The sequence below is a fragment of the Halichoerus grypus genome, chromosome 3, assembly GCF_964656455.1.
Source record: "Halichoerus grypus chromosome 3, mHalGry1.hap1.1, whole genome shotgun sequence".
NCBI lineage: Eukaryota > Metazoa > Chordata > Mammalia > Carnivora > Phocidae > Halichoerus > Halichoerus grypus.
This window is the reverse complement of record NC_135714.1, coordinates 189130849-189144284: the sequence shown is the minus strand read 5'-3', so window position 1 is coordinate 189144284 and position 13436 is coordinate 189130849. Positions and strand designations below refer to the sequence as shown.

At 35.2% G+C, this 13436-nt stretch overlaps 1 long non-coding RNA gene across 1 annotated transcript in view; it reads right to left on the bottom strand.

Annotated features, from left to right (window-relative positions):
* LOC144381294 (uncharacterized) overlaps nucleotides 1-13436 on the bottom strand; it is a 357259-nt gene that overhangs the window by 280620 nt on the left and 63203 nt on the right. The window lies entirely within an intron of this gene.

Genomic DNA, 13436 nt, shown 5'->3' with positions numbered 1-13436 from the left:
AATTGATTTTATGATTCACTCATAGTTTGAGACCAACAGTTGGATTAAAACTATTACAGACAACAGAGTAATTTGCAGAATGCTGCAGGATGCTGAAAAGTCCCTCTTATCGGAAGCAATGATGAGGCCATTAGCAAAAGGCACTGCTCTAGAAAGCTGAGATATCCTCTAGTCTAGGATCTCCAATTATATGTATCAGCTATGTCTCATTTACAGATATTGCTAATTAATCATTACTAACCAATCATGGTATCTTTCTCCTTGAGCCTAGATAAGGCTTCAGATCATTTCTCAATACTGCACTCCACGCAATGGGCGCTGGCTTACCGTAATTGACAGGAAAAATAACACCTATTTTCCATCTGATCCCTAGTCCCTTTTTATGTTACTTTTGAGTCATCTTCCAATTTGCTACTTCGAGACAGATGAGGAACTTAGGGGATGGAATAAGAAGAAGGATGGCAAAGAGAAGAGCTAGGTGACTAGGAACACTCCAAGGGGTTCTACCTAGTTGATGAGGACTCAGGAGGCAATGGTTAGACTGTGCTACAAGAAACTACATAATTTGCCCCAAACTGCTCCATCTTATATTCTAAAATTTCTGATCTTCCAAACTTTAATCATATATCAACATTTTTATGTTAAAGTCTGGCTTGACAAATGAGCTGACAGAGGTACTTATGCATGCTCCATAAGGATACCAGATGTTTCTCCTGTTATCTACTTCATTCTAGGTCAACTTTCGTTCTTGATAACCCTCTGAATTTACTCTTCTATATATCAATAAAACTTTCTTCCCTTTATTTATTTATCTATCCCTTTATTAAGGACAACCCTTCTTATCATAGAGATAGCCTTGGTTATATATAATCCTGGATAACATTCAAGGGGTGAATCTTTTTATACACAGACATTGATGCACATTTTATTTCACTATTCCAAGACTGGAGAACCTATTAATTACTCTATAAATGTTAATTAACTTTGTACTAACCAATTACATCTGCATAAAATTTTAAAGACACTTAATTCCAGAAATATATAATATGATGAAATATCTATAAATGTTATCTATTTGTGTTTTTATGATTTTGAGTTTGACTCTTGCTTTGGAGGCAGGCACCATATCACCTTCTTGTTTTATAAGTAAAATTTCTAAGTGATAAAATGCAAAGAATTTAAGCATATGATTCAATAAATGTTGATAATTGATACAACCAAGTAACTAACACCCTAAATAAAACACTGATATTTTCATTTCCCCCAGAAGTGTCCTTTATGCCTTCTTCCTGCCCCTCCATAGGCAATCACTATTCTGATTTCTATCTTTATAGATTGGTTTTGCCTTTTTAAAATTTTATTTTATACTACTTGTAAGTATAACATGCAATGTAGTAATTTTACTTTAGCTTCATTTGCTTAGTATTTTTGGAATTGTACATATCAGTGGCTCCTTCTGTTTTATTGTTGAGTAATATTCATTTATCCATTCTCCTACTGATGGAAATTTAGTTTGTTTCAGTGTTTGGTTGTTGTAAATAAAATTCTATGAAAATTATTGTGCAATTTTTTGTAAATGTATGTTTTAATTTCTCTTGGATAAATACATAATAGTGAAATTATTGTGACATAAAACAGACATTATATTTAACTTCACAAGATACTGTTGAATAGTTTATCAAAGTGTACCATTTCACACTCTCACCAACCACACAGGAGAGTTTTAGCACCTTAAAATTTTGCTAATATTTAGTATTGTTCATCCTCCAAATTTTTCCCTCTTCTGGTTGTCATACCATCTATTGGTATTACTCTTTCAGATGGGTTTGCATAGTGAGTGTTGCATGGAGGTCTGGTTAACTATACTGAAACCCAATGTGCAGTCTATCACAGGCATAAATGCTAAGGAGAGAGACAGAGGTGATAGCAGAAATGTTGAAATGAATTCTTATACTTACAATTAGAAATATTTTGTATCTCCAGAATACAGAGATATGGCATAAAGCAGTATCTACTGTTTCTCTCTTTTCTCTGGCATTACCTGAGTAGAAAGTTCTTTAGTCTACTACATAATAATTTTAAGGGTTCATGGCAGAATTTTACACAGAAACAAAACATTTAATCTATGACTCATATCTAAGATCTTGGATATCTTGTATTCTCTAACATTGAACTCACTGATCTTCTCTTCATTGAGTTCAGAGGAAATAAATGTACTGAGTTAAAAAAATGTAGGTAAACTCTTTGTGCCCATTCTATAATTAGATTTAAATTCACTTAACAATAGTATTGCTAATAAATTATATGCAATTTTATCTCCATAACTGTCATGTTATACAGTGATTTTAATGAATGAAAAGCATTGGGAAGCCAGTTACTAGAGCTGCTTCCCATCATAGTTTTCTTATTCAGTCTTCAGATTAATCAGTACTCCTACTTTCTTGTTCAAATTTCCCACATGTAGGTCTGGGGACGATTAAGGCGGAAGCAAGTTTTCATTGGAATACTCCAGGCTGGGGATTCTTTGCTTTCAAATCTTCCTGTGTTTTCTTCAATCCTACCATCAAAGGATAACTTAATCCTTCCAGAGATTCTCCACATGCCTCAGCAATCTATTTCAGTCTCTCTCTCTCTCCTCTTCTGGCTCTACATTTTTTTGCACACATACAAAGTATTCCTATTAATAACACCAAATGTATCTGAACTCCCTACCCATGAGATTCAGATATATTTTCTTTTGAAAAAAGTAAGTCTTTATCAAATTTACCCCTCCTCTCATTCATTGTCACTGCTTTAATTTGACCCTTATTTATTTCCCGTTTTAGCATATACAATTTCTAAGACTCTTAATTCTTATCTTTTTCTAGTCTTTTTTTCATAAAAAAAATTCCCCACAGGGACGCCTGGGTGGCTCAGTCAGTTAAGCGGCTGCCTTCAGCTCAGGTCATGATCCCAGTGCTCTGGGATCGAGTCCCGCATCGGGCTCCTTGCTCAGCAGGGAGCCTGCTTCTCCCTCTGCCTGCAGCTACCCCTGCTTGTACTCTCGCTCACTCTCTCTCGCCCACGCTCTCTCTCTCTAACAAATAAATAAATAAAATCTTTAAAAAAAAAAAAAAGAAAGAAAAAAAAATTCCCCACATATATGTTTCTTACTACTTCCTCAAAGTATCCAATTTTCCCCATAGTATAAATCTGGAATTCCTTAATTAGGCATAAAAATAGGTGTCATTATTATTTTGCCCCAAATCCCCAGTTTCATTTTTCCAGTGTTTCATATGTACAGACTTCAAGTACACCAAATTAATTACCAGTCACCAAATAGAACTTACCTTTTTAGATCATCATAAGTTTCCATAAGCTATTTTTTCTGTCTCTACCATAATTTTACATATCCTTCTTCTGTCTCTACCATAATTTTCCATATCCTTCAAGGCCCTTCTCCCATGCTACCTGCCTTATGATACCTCTTTCTCCTAGAGTTGGCTGTGTTAGCTTGCTCCCTCTTTCACATTCTCTTATACCAGCTTCTCATTAGCACATAACTTCCTATTATTCCTTGCTGTTTAGTTTCCAGCATCTTACACTATTACCTTATTCAGTAGGTAGATTCTAAAGTGAAATGCACAAAATGGGAGCATAAAGTAAAAGTAATAAAAACACGAAACTAACAATGAAAATCCATTAGGAAAATTTCCCATTGTAGATTGACACACTAACTCTCAATTATTCAGCTTAGCAGATTTTCCTCTGGTGCTAGAGAAAAAGTACTGTTTCCTCTGTTGAATATCACATGATGTCGTTGACTTACATTTAAACTCAGTAGTAAGTTACATGAATTTAGTGTATGTGTGTGTGTGTGTATTCAGTATATACTTCATTTTGAGTTTCTGAAATAAAGAAGAGGAGGTTTTATGTTCCTTTTTTTTCACTTTTTGACAAAAGAAAAAAGGTTTCAGGAGCCCAGCTGACTTGCCCTAAACCACTCACCATACTCAGTTACTGAGTCATAGAAATATATTTTGAATCCAAGTGTTTTTATCTCAAGTTGTCTGTGCCAAACTGTTGTTGGGTTCATAACAATGAAAAAGAAATTGCACAAAATAAGGCAAAGTACAAATGCTCAAAAAATTCTGAAAAAAAAAAAAAAAAACTCAAAGATCTTCAGTGTTGCTAATTTTCGTTTAAAGGTCGCAGAAAGGGGTAACTGGGTGTCTCAGTCAGTAAGCATCTGCCTTTGGCTCAGGTCAAGATCCCAGGGTCCTGGGATCGACCCTGGGATCGAGCCTCACATTGGGCTCCCTGCTCTGCGGGAAGCCTGCTTCTCCCTCTCCCACTCCCCCTGCTTGTGTTCCCTCTCTCACTGTGTCTCTCTCTGTCAAATAAATAAAATCCTTTTTTTTTTTTTAAGATTTTTTATTTATTTATTTGAGAGAGAGAGAATGAGAGAGAGCAAGCACATGAGAGGGGGGAGGGTCAGAAGGAGAAGCAGACTCCCTGCCGAGCAGGGAGCCCGATGCGGGACTCGATCCAGACACTCCAGGATCATGACCTGAGCCGAAGGCAGTTGCTTAACCAACTGAGCCACCCAGGCGCCCTAAAATCTTTAAAAAAATAAAGATCATAGGGACTTTGAAAATTCCATATTTACTACCTTTGAACTACAAAAATCAATCAATGCCTTCATGATGAAATAAATACATACTTCTTCAAAGAATCAAAATCTTGGAAAAGTCTAATGTAGTTATATCAAGACAGTTCTAATTTGGTTACATCTAAAAATGTGCACACCAAAAAGCAGCAAAAGGAGGGAGAGATTTCCTTTATAATCACATTTTCAATTTATATTCTAAAATCTTCAGGTATCAACTTTCTCCTCCATATTTCTATTTTGTATTATATGTCTAGTGGTAAGGTATAGATTCTCCTACAGAAAGTAAGATCACATTTATTTTTGGAGCTCTGGTAGAGTAAAACATTGCTTGACCCCAAACACAGGAATAAATTGTATATTCCAAAGTTTGACTCTTACAAGTTAAAAGAATCACTGTGATTTAATATCTTTTGAAAAAAAAAGCTCAATACTTCAGAAATTTCTCCAGAAGACACAGTCAGGATAACTTTAAATAGTTACCCAAATAGAAAAGGAGCAGCATTTAATAATCACATAGAAGACATAGATACAGGATAAAGGGGAGATGAAATTGAATCTGATCAGTACCTAGGTGTGACAAAGGTGCCGTGAAATGATCAACTAAAGTCAAGAGCACTGTGACTGTAATACTAAGCACTGATGCTGGAGGACACAGCCAGGTGATACTGAGATTGAAGAAAAGAAGATAATTAACTCTCTCTATTTATTTATATAAATAAAGCCCAGAGAAAGCATGCCATTGGACTCCAGGAATACTTAACTAAGAAGCTTCTTCACAAGTAAAAGAAGAAATCAGTATGAAAAAGAAAAAGAAGCTGAGAAATGGAGAATCTACTTTCAAGGACAAAAACTAACAATACAGAAAATTTTGAGTGTACAATTTGACTTTTTTTTTTTTTGGTTTTGTTGTTTTACAAAATGCTCAATAAAGAAAATTCCTCTTACAAGCTAGCACAATGAAACACTGAATTCTCTTTACTAGAAATCTACTAAAAACAATTGTTGGTAAAGAGTGGATCATAGCTAAGGACTGGAATTTCTATTTACTACAATCTGAATGTGTTTTGTTTAAGAGAGCTATTACTTAGAAACCATCGGTCATAATGCAGCAGAAATTCCCTTGTCATTCTTGGGATTCAGGCACATACATCTGATCAGCATCTGTGGAAAGCATATTTGTTGCCAGATGATGTAACCTAAATTCAGGTGTGAATTTAAGGAATCCAAAGCAGAGCAAGTACCAACATGGCCAAAGTCTTTGCTTTACCTTGTTATAGTTGATTTCTTTCTGTGTTTTCTGATTCACACTCTTTGAACAAGGGGACACAGATAAGTACAGAGGACCACACTCTTGCTATCTTTAATCCTCCAGGGAGCCCTCCACATCATGCTATGCTAGCAGTGACTGGGTCATTCTCTGACTTCAGAACTATTTCAGACCTACCCATTCCACTCTCTTGTGTTGAACCTTCAACCAGGGCCAGGATGAACTCAGTGTCATGGCTGCACCTAACTATACACCCTTTATCTTCTAGCAATTAGATTTTTGTTGGACTTTAGCAGCCCAGTCTCTGTACTAAATCACTTAGCTCATTGGAGTGAGAGAATGCATTTTGACTTGAATTAAGTTTTGGTTTATTTCTTTAATTTTGAAAACCTAGTTTACATGGTAGCTGTAATTATGTAATATCACATTTTTCCTTCAACTAAGTGGGCCACCCAATATCTGGCAATGCTATTTTCAGGGAGATGGAGTCTCCTATGGAAGTATACTCTCAGAGTGTCAAGGTTTTTGTTGTGTTTTCCAAATATGTTAAAATGGGTGATTAAATGATATAATAACTTCATAACCTTGAACCTTGACAATTTGTGTGAAGAATACAAAGTTACCTAGAGAGCTGATAGTAATCACAATGTAGCTGGCAAAGGCAAAGATAAACATATTGATCATAGACACAATACACAGACTTGTATCCTCTCCCCTGAACAAATTCCTTTCATAAAGTGCATACATACAGACACCCATTCATAAACACACAAGCATAAAAATATTTTCCTAATGTGACCATGGCTTATTGGTAAGTCTACCCAACTATTTACCTTTCTTCTCATTTGAATGTTTTCAAAGAAATAAACTATTTAGCATTTGCAGAAATTTTCTCTTTTTTTAAAGATTTTATTTATTTGAGAGAAAGAGAGTGGGCGAGAGAGAGAGCACAAGCCAAGGGGGAGAGGCAGAGGGAGAAGCAGACTCCCCCGCTGAGCAGGGAGCCCTATGCAGGGCTTGATCCCAGGACCCCGGGACCATGACCTGAGCCAAAGGCAGATGCTTAACTGACTGAACCACCCAGGCTCCTCGGCAGGAATTTTCAAATAAAAAACACTTATGTACTTGAAGCCTTAAAACCTCTATGAAGGAGAAGTAGCAATAGGAGATTTAGGGCTGAAGGGGGTACATTGTTAAGTCAGCTAATGATTATAGGTTACATGGAAACTTTGTGTTCAAGTGAGAAAATACATAACACATTACACATGATTAAAAGCTAAGATAAAGATATAAGAATGTAGGAAGAGCTACATTTTTCCTGGAATAACTCTTCAATCTTACAAAATATCAGCGACATTATGGACCTACTATGCAAAATGTCTTAGCAGATGTTGAAGTAATTAGACACATACCACCAAATAGTATAAGAGAACCACAGGCTATTGAAATTGTATTAAAATAAGAGTAGAGTTTCTAGTAGCTGAAGATTGATGTGCGTGGGGTAGGGGTGAGCCTAGAAGTTTAGCAAAAGAAATAGACTTTGGGTAGCAATGGAAGCAGACCAGAACAAGACACTTGGCAATCCTTTCAATCAGCTCAGCCGGAGAAACTCTCCCTGACAAGTGCTCTCAGTCAACTACAAAGATGAAGCTGATGATTTATCAAGAGGGGAAAAGAAAAAAAGTTGAGTCCACAACTACTTCTGAGACTTCCAAAGTGGCACAGTTGCATGGGTATATAAGCCATTGATTTTGCCTCTAACTGCAAAGTTGGAAAGAACCATTCCAGAATTCCAGGAATGATTTTATGGAGGTCACAGGAATGCTGGAACAGGGATGGCTATAACACTGGAGAATCCCAGGCATTCAAGCCAATGATCTCTATATGAAGTGGGAGGCAGGATTTAGGTTCCTCTCTCCTCTCATTCCAACCTCTCCTCCAGTTTAGGAAACAGCAGTATCCATATCCATATCCAGCAGTATCTGTGTGTCTGCATGTGTGTGTGTGTGTGTGTGTGTGTGTGTGTGTGTGTTTAGATAGGTGGTATTCTATGGATAAACAGTTGCCTCTGAATAGCCTCATGGATAGCCACTTTGTTTATGAATATGTAATACTAATAAATCCATTCAAAACATCAGGACCACTATGAATATAAGGTAGTCTCACCAGCGCAACACACACATTCCAGCCAAATCACTTCAGGAAAAACCTGCCTTTGGATTCTGGAGATAAAAAGTTTGGAAGAGACAAATGTTCTCTGTTCCTCTTGTTACTTCTTGGGACACAAACCCATGATTCATCTACCTCTACTTTAGGTTTTCCCTGGACAACTCCAGATGTTTTTTGTTCCAACTCTGTCATCCACACCATCTGCCTAATCTGGGTATGCCTGAACTTGATTTTGGATATTTTCTTCTGCTTTGGAATCCCAGGACTTTTGGGTTCACTTTATGTGGTCTGCCTGAACACTGACTTACCTGACTGATAACATAACTTTTTGGCTTTTGTCACACAGTTTCTGAACTGAACAACTTCTCATGTGGACTATGTATGATTATTCAGACTCTATTTTAGTTCTAGAACTTGGATGTAGCAACCAGACCTTCACCACAACTATAAGAATAATTCTAATTTTTCTATACTCATCTCCAGTTTCCCATACAACATCGTTTTTTTTTTGTTTTTTGTTTTTTGTTTTTTTTTTTACTTTTTGGACAATAAGGGAGTGTGATAGACAAACACAATACATTTTCTTCTTTCCGATGGCTTAGATGGTATAAGAGAGACATGAAGTATATATCATATCAAGTTAGCAAGGGAAGTATCAAATGAGAAGTTAAAACAAATATTATAGAGTTATAGTCAGCATGTGCAGGAAAATTTTCCAAGAAATGAAAGTACCTAGGGTGAAGAGGCCAAGACCAAGAAAGGGGTGACAGAGAAAGGCATTTTAGACAGAAGGAAGAGTACTGGTAAAGGATGAATAAGCATATGCCTTCAGGGAAGGCCAAGTATCTTGTTTTGTTGTAAGGAGAGGGTAAACTATAGAAAATAAGGCCGGAGAAAAGAAGTTAATGTGAAACTGCATGATTAGTTTGGGCCAGTTTATACAACATATTTAAATGTGGCACATGGGCAAAATATAATGCAAATAATAAAGAGATACTATAAAGACTGACATTTTATGGCCTTAAAATAAAAAGTATTATAAATGATGGAAAGTAGCAAAAATCATAGTTGGTGAAGTTAAGGTACAGAATGTGAACAGAATTAACTTCTGTATTTAATCAATTCTCCATCTCTCTCCTTTCTTCCTAATAAGCATGTTACAGATAATTAAAACTGTTTACTTGTTTTCCAAAAATATATTTAACAATTTTTAGAACCATCTGTTTTATGTAAATACAGGCTAGAGTTTTCTTATTTTGCCAAATAATTAACTATTCTATTAGACCAAATACAAAAACATCAGCAAATTAAGCTATATATTTCAGTTACAATCTTAACCAAGCCATAGAAAATTACTCTTAAGTGACTTCAGTTTAATTTATTTTCTTTCCCAAACATTTATAAAATAAATCATCTTATAATTGTTCCTTTAAAGTGTTCCTAGATAAAACTCTTAAAGTTTTAATTTCAAAAGCAAATTTCTCAATTAGATGATTTTTCAATGTTGATTATTAAAGGGAATATTAATATACTATAAAGTCATAATTACAAATAGAATATTACGTTGATTCAAGAAAACGATGGGGCAATGGCCAGAAAGGTGGATAAAGAGATCTACCTATGTACATACGAACACAAAATGTATGTAATAATGTTATCACAAATCAATGAAGAAATAACATAACTGTTTTGGCAGATGTTGTGAGTAAATTTACCATATCAAGAGAAATAAAGCCAAATCCTTACCTAAAACAATATACAAAGATGAACTCCAGATGGTAAAGGGAAAACTATGAAACTAGTAGTCAATAAAATAGGAAAATATCTTTGGACACAGTGATCAACATGTTAACAATAGTTAATTACATCGGAAAATACTCTTGAGACACATTCACTTTCTCAAATAGATATTCAAAAGATCCCAAATGGCAAAAATGAATTGATAAATGTGATGACATAAAATTAAGAATTTCTTTCTAATGAATGACATTATGGGTAAATCAATTAATTAGGAAAAGATTAGGATATATTACAGGCAGTGTCTAAAATCAACAAGAGGGGGCGCCTGGGTGGCTCAGTCGTTAAGCGTCTGCCTTCGGCTCAGGTCATGATCCCAGGGTCCTGGGATTGAGCCCCGCATCGGGCTCCCTGCTCCGCGGGAAGCCTGCTTCTCCCTCTCCCACTCCCCCTGCTTGTGTTCCCTCTCTCGCTGTGTCTCTCTCTGTCAAATAAATAAAATCTTTAAAATAAATAAATAAATAAATAAATAAAAATAAAATAAAATAAAATCAACAAGAGACTGGTGCCCAAATACAAAAGAAATGCCTAAAATCCAGAAGCAGCAATAACAAAAGGAATTCCAAAATTTCAAAGGGGAGAAAAGAGTAGATATTTTACAATGGAATATATTCTGAAGACCAGTTATATGAAGGGGTTTTCAAACACATAATGAGATATATACATATTAAAATTACAAAAAGATATCATGTTGTAGTCACCATATAGGCAAAAATTAGTAAGCCAGATAATGCATACTAGTTGAGATGTGGAAATATAGGCATCCTTATATAGCACTAATGAGAAAAAATTCTTAAAGCTTCTTAGGAAGTAGAAAAGATACAAAGATAAGAACAATAGTATAGAAAATATGAAAAATTAGGACAGAGAAAAGTTCCTAAGTCCAAATAAAAAGATTTCTAGAAAAAAAAAAGAGAACAAAGAAATGGGGAGGGGGTTGGAGAAGAAATTATCAAATAAATAATTCAGGAATACATCCAAAACCTGTAAGACTTGAGCTTCCAAGTTGAAGGAATACAGAGTAATGAGTTATAAGAGATTTCCATGCCAAGGCATATCATCAGGACAATCCAGAACACAAGAAGAAAGAGAAAATCCTAAAATCTCAGAGAAAGGAAATAAAAAACGTCACATATAAAGAGTAGGAAATCAGATAGGCTTCTGACTTTTCAACAGCAATGTTGGAAGGTAGGAAACAATAGAGCAATGGTTTCAAAGCCAAGGAAAAACTGTTTCCAATTTTGAATTATATACCCAGGCAAACAATCAGTCTAAGGCTTGAACTTTTGATAACTAATATTATAAAATCATTTTTAAAAATATGTTCATACATAGCTTTCATAAAACCAAGTAATTTAAAAACTGTAATTTGATGCCAATCCAACCAGAGTATCAAAACTCAAGAATATTATTAAAATTATCCAACCACACCTTCTTGTTTAGATTGCATACTCAAAGACATATTGAAAAATCATTTTTTTATAATTTTAATTTTTTTAACATTTTATTTATTTATTTGACAGAAAGAGACACAGCAAGAGAGGGAACACAAGCAGGGGGAGTGGGAGAAGGAGAAGCAGGCTTCCTGCCGAGCAGGGAGCCTGATGCAGGGCTCCATCTTAGGACCCTGGGATCATGACCTGAGCTGAAGGCAGACGCTTAATGACTGAGTCACCCAGGCGCCCCTGAAAAATCATTTTTATCTAAATTCTTTATTTGAATGTTTAGACCATGCACTAATTTTATGTAAAAGTTAAAACGTGATTAGTCACATGAATATTTTATTTATACACACATGTATACATGCCTACACACATGAGTACTTATATAAACATATGCTTATATTCCTACAAATGCATCCAATACCATGTTTTTCCTACAATAACTACAGTTTATTTAATTTTTATGGGGAGACTTTTTTAAAGCACTGCATTTACTACTTCACAAATTATGCCTATTTTCTAAGATTCTGATATCAGTGTTCTGAATGTTAACAGGTCATCATTGTCCTTGAATTACTGTCCAAAATAATTTACTATAACTCAAATTTATGTGTTCAGAAATCTCTTATTCATGATTGGCTATACTTCCAAGAAGAGATTTGAGAATTTGATTCTGAAGACCCGAGTATTAATATAGGTTATTGACCCATATTATCTTTAATAATGTAATAGAACAAGTAGTTTATTACCTTCAAATAAAATTTCACTCTGTTCTCTGGCTCAGTAAGTGCATTGAGTCTTTCATAGAATGCAGTAGTAAAAATCACATCCTTCACCACGTCTGGCTTTTTATAGCATTGCATGTTCTGTCATCTATCTTTCCAAAGACCTGAGCATTCATTAGTATATTAATATATGATAACTAGCTTTCTTTGTTTAGAATACACCAGGGCAATTACATAGTAAAAGACTTATCTTAAAAAAAAAGGTTTCTCAAAGTAATAATTCTGCAGATAATTTTTAGAGAGATAGGTAATGGATGCAGTACAACTGATTTTTAAAATTTAAAATAACTAGTTTTTAATGCATTACTAAATTACTCCACCCAAAATGAGAACAGTTAAAATTCAAGTAATTACTTTAATGGAGATTAGTAGCAAATGCCAAAAAGAAATGAGTGGTATATTTTTAGAGACATTAACCTGTCAGAGATTACATACTGGAAGCATATATTTTGGCTTTGATTGCTTCAGAAACCGGCATCCCTTTGAGACTTTTAACAATTCACATTGATTTCCACTCTTCCTGATAAATATGTGCCACATTTGTAGTAGCATACCTTCAGCTCATGCTAAAAGAGATAAACCCAACTATACACCAAGTCATCATATTCTCTCCCTTCAAGAATTAGCTGCCAGTAGTTATTACCCTAAGTTTTCACATTGACAGTCATCTAGAGGTTAACTTTTCTTATGATTTATTCTTCAGCAGTACTGTATAGATGTGAAAGAGTAACAGGTATTTTTAAAAATACACATATTTGGGCACCTGGGTAGCTCAGTCGTTAAGCATCTGCCTTCGGCTCAGGTCATGATCCCAGGGTCCTGGGATCGAGCCCCGCATCAGGCTCCCTGCTCCACGGGAAGACTGCTTCTCCCTCTCCCACTCCCCTGCTTGTGTTCCCTCTCTTGCTGTGTCTCTTTCTGTCAAATAAATAAATAAAATCTTTAAAAAAATTAAAAAAATAAAAATACACATATTCTTTAATTTGAGTTAATATGGCTACTTAACAAAGTACCTAAAATATAATGGCTTTAAACAATAACATATTTATTTTTCTTAAATATGCAATTTTGGTATGGCTTAGTAGAATTGTTTGATTCTGCTCCACTTGGCATCAGGTGGTTATAATCATTTGAGGGCTTACTAACTTAAATGTCTGGGAGTTGATGTTTGGTATTCCTGGAACCGTGCTTGGTGCCGTGGGTTAGAACACTTATACATGACTTTTCCTTGTGGTCTAGGTTTTCTTACATCATGGTAGCTGGCTTTCAAGAGCAAATGTTCTGAGAAACAGAGAGAGCTGGGCAAGAAATGTGTATTATTTTAT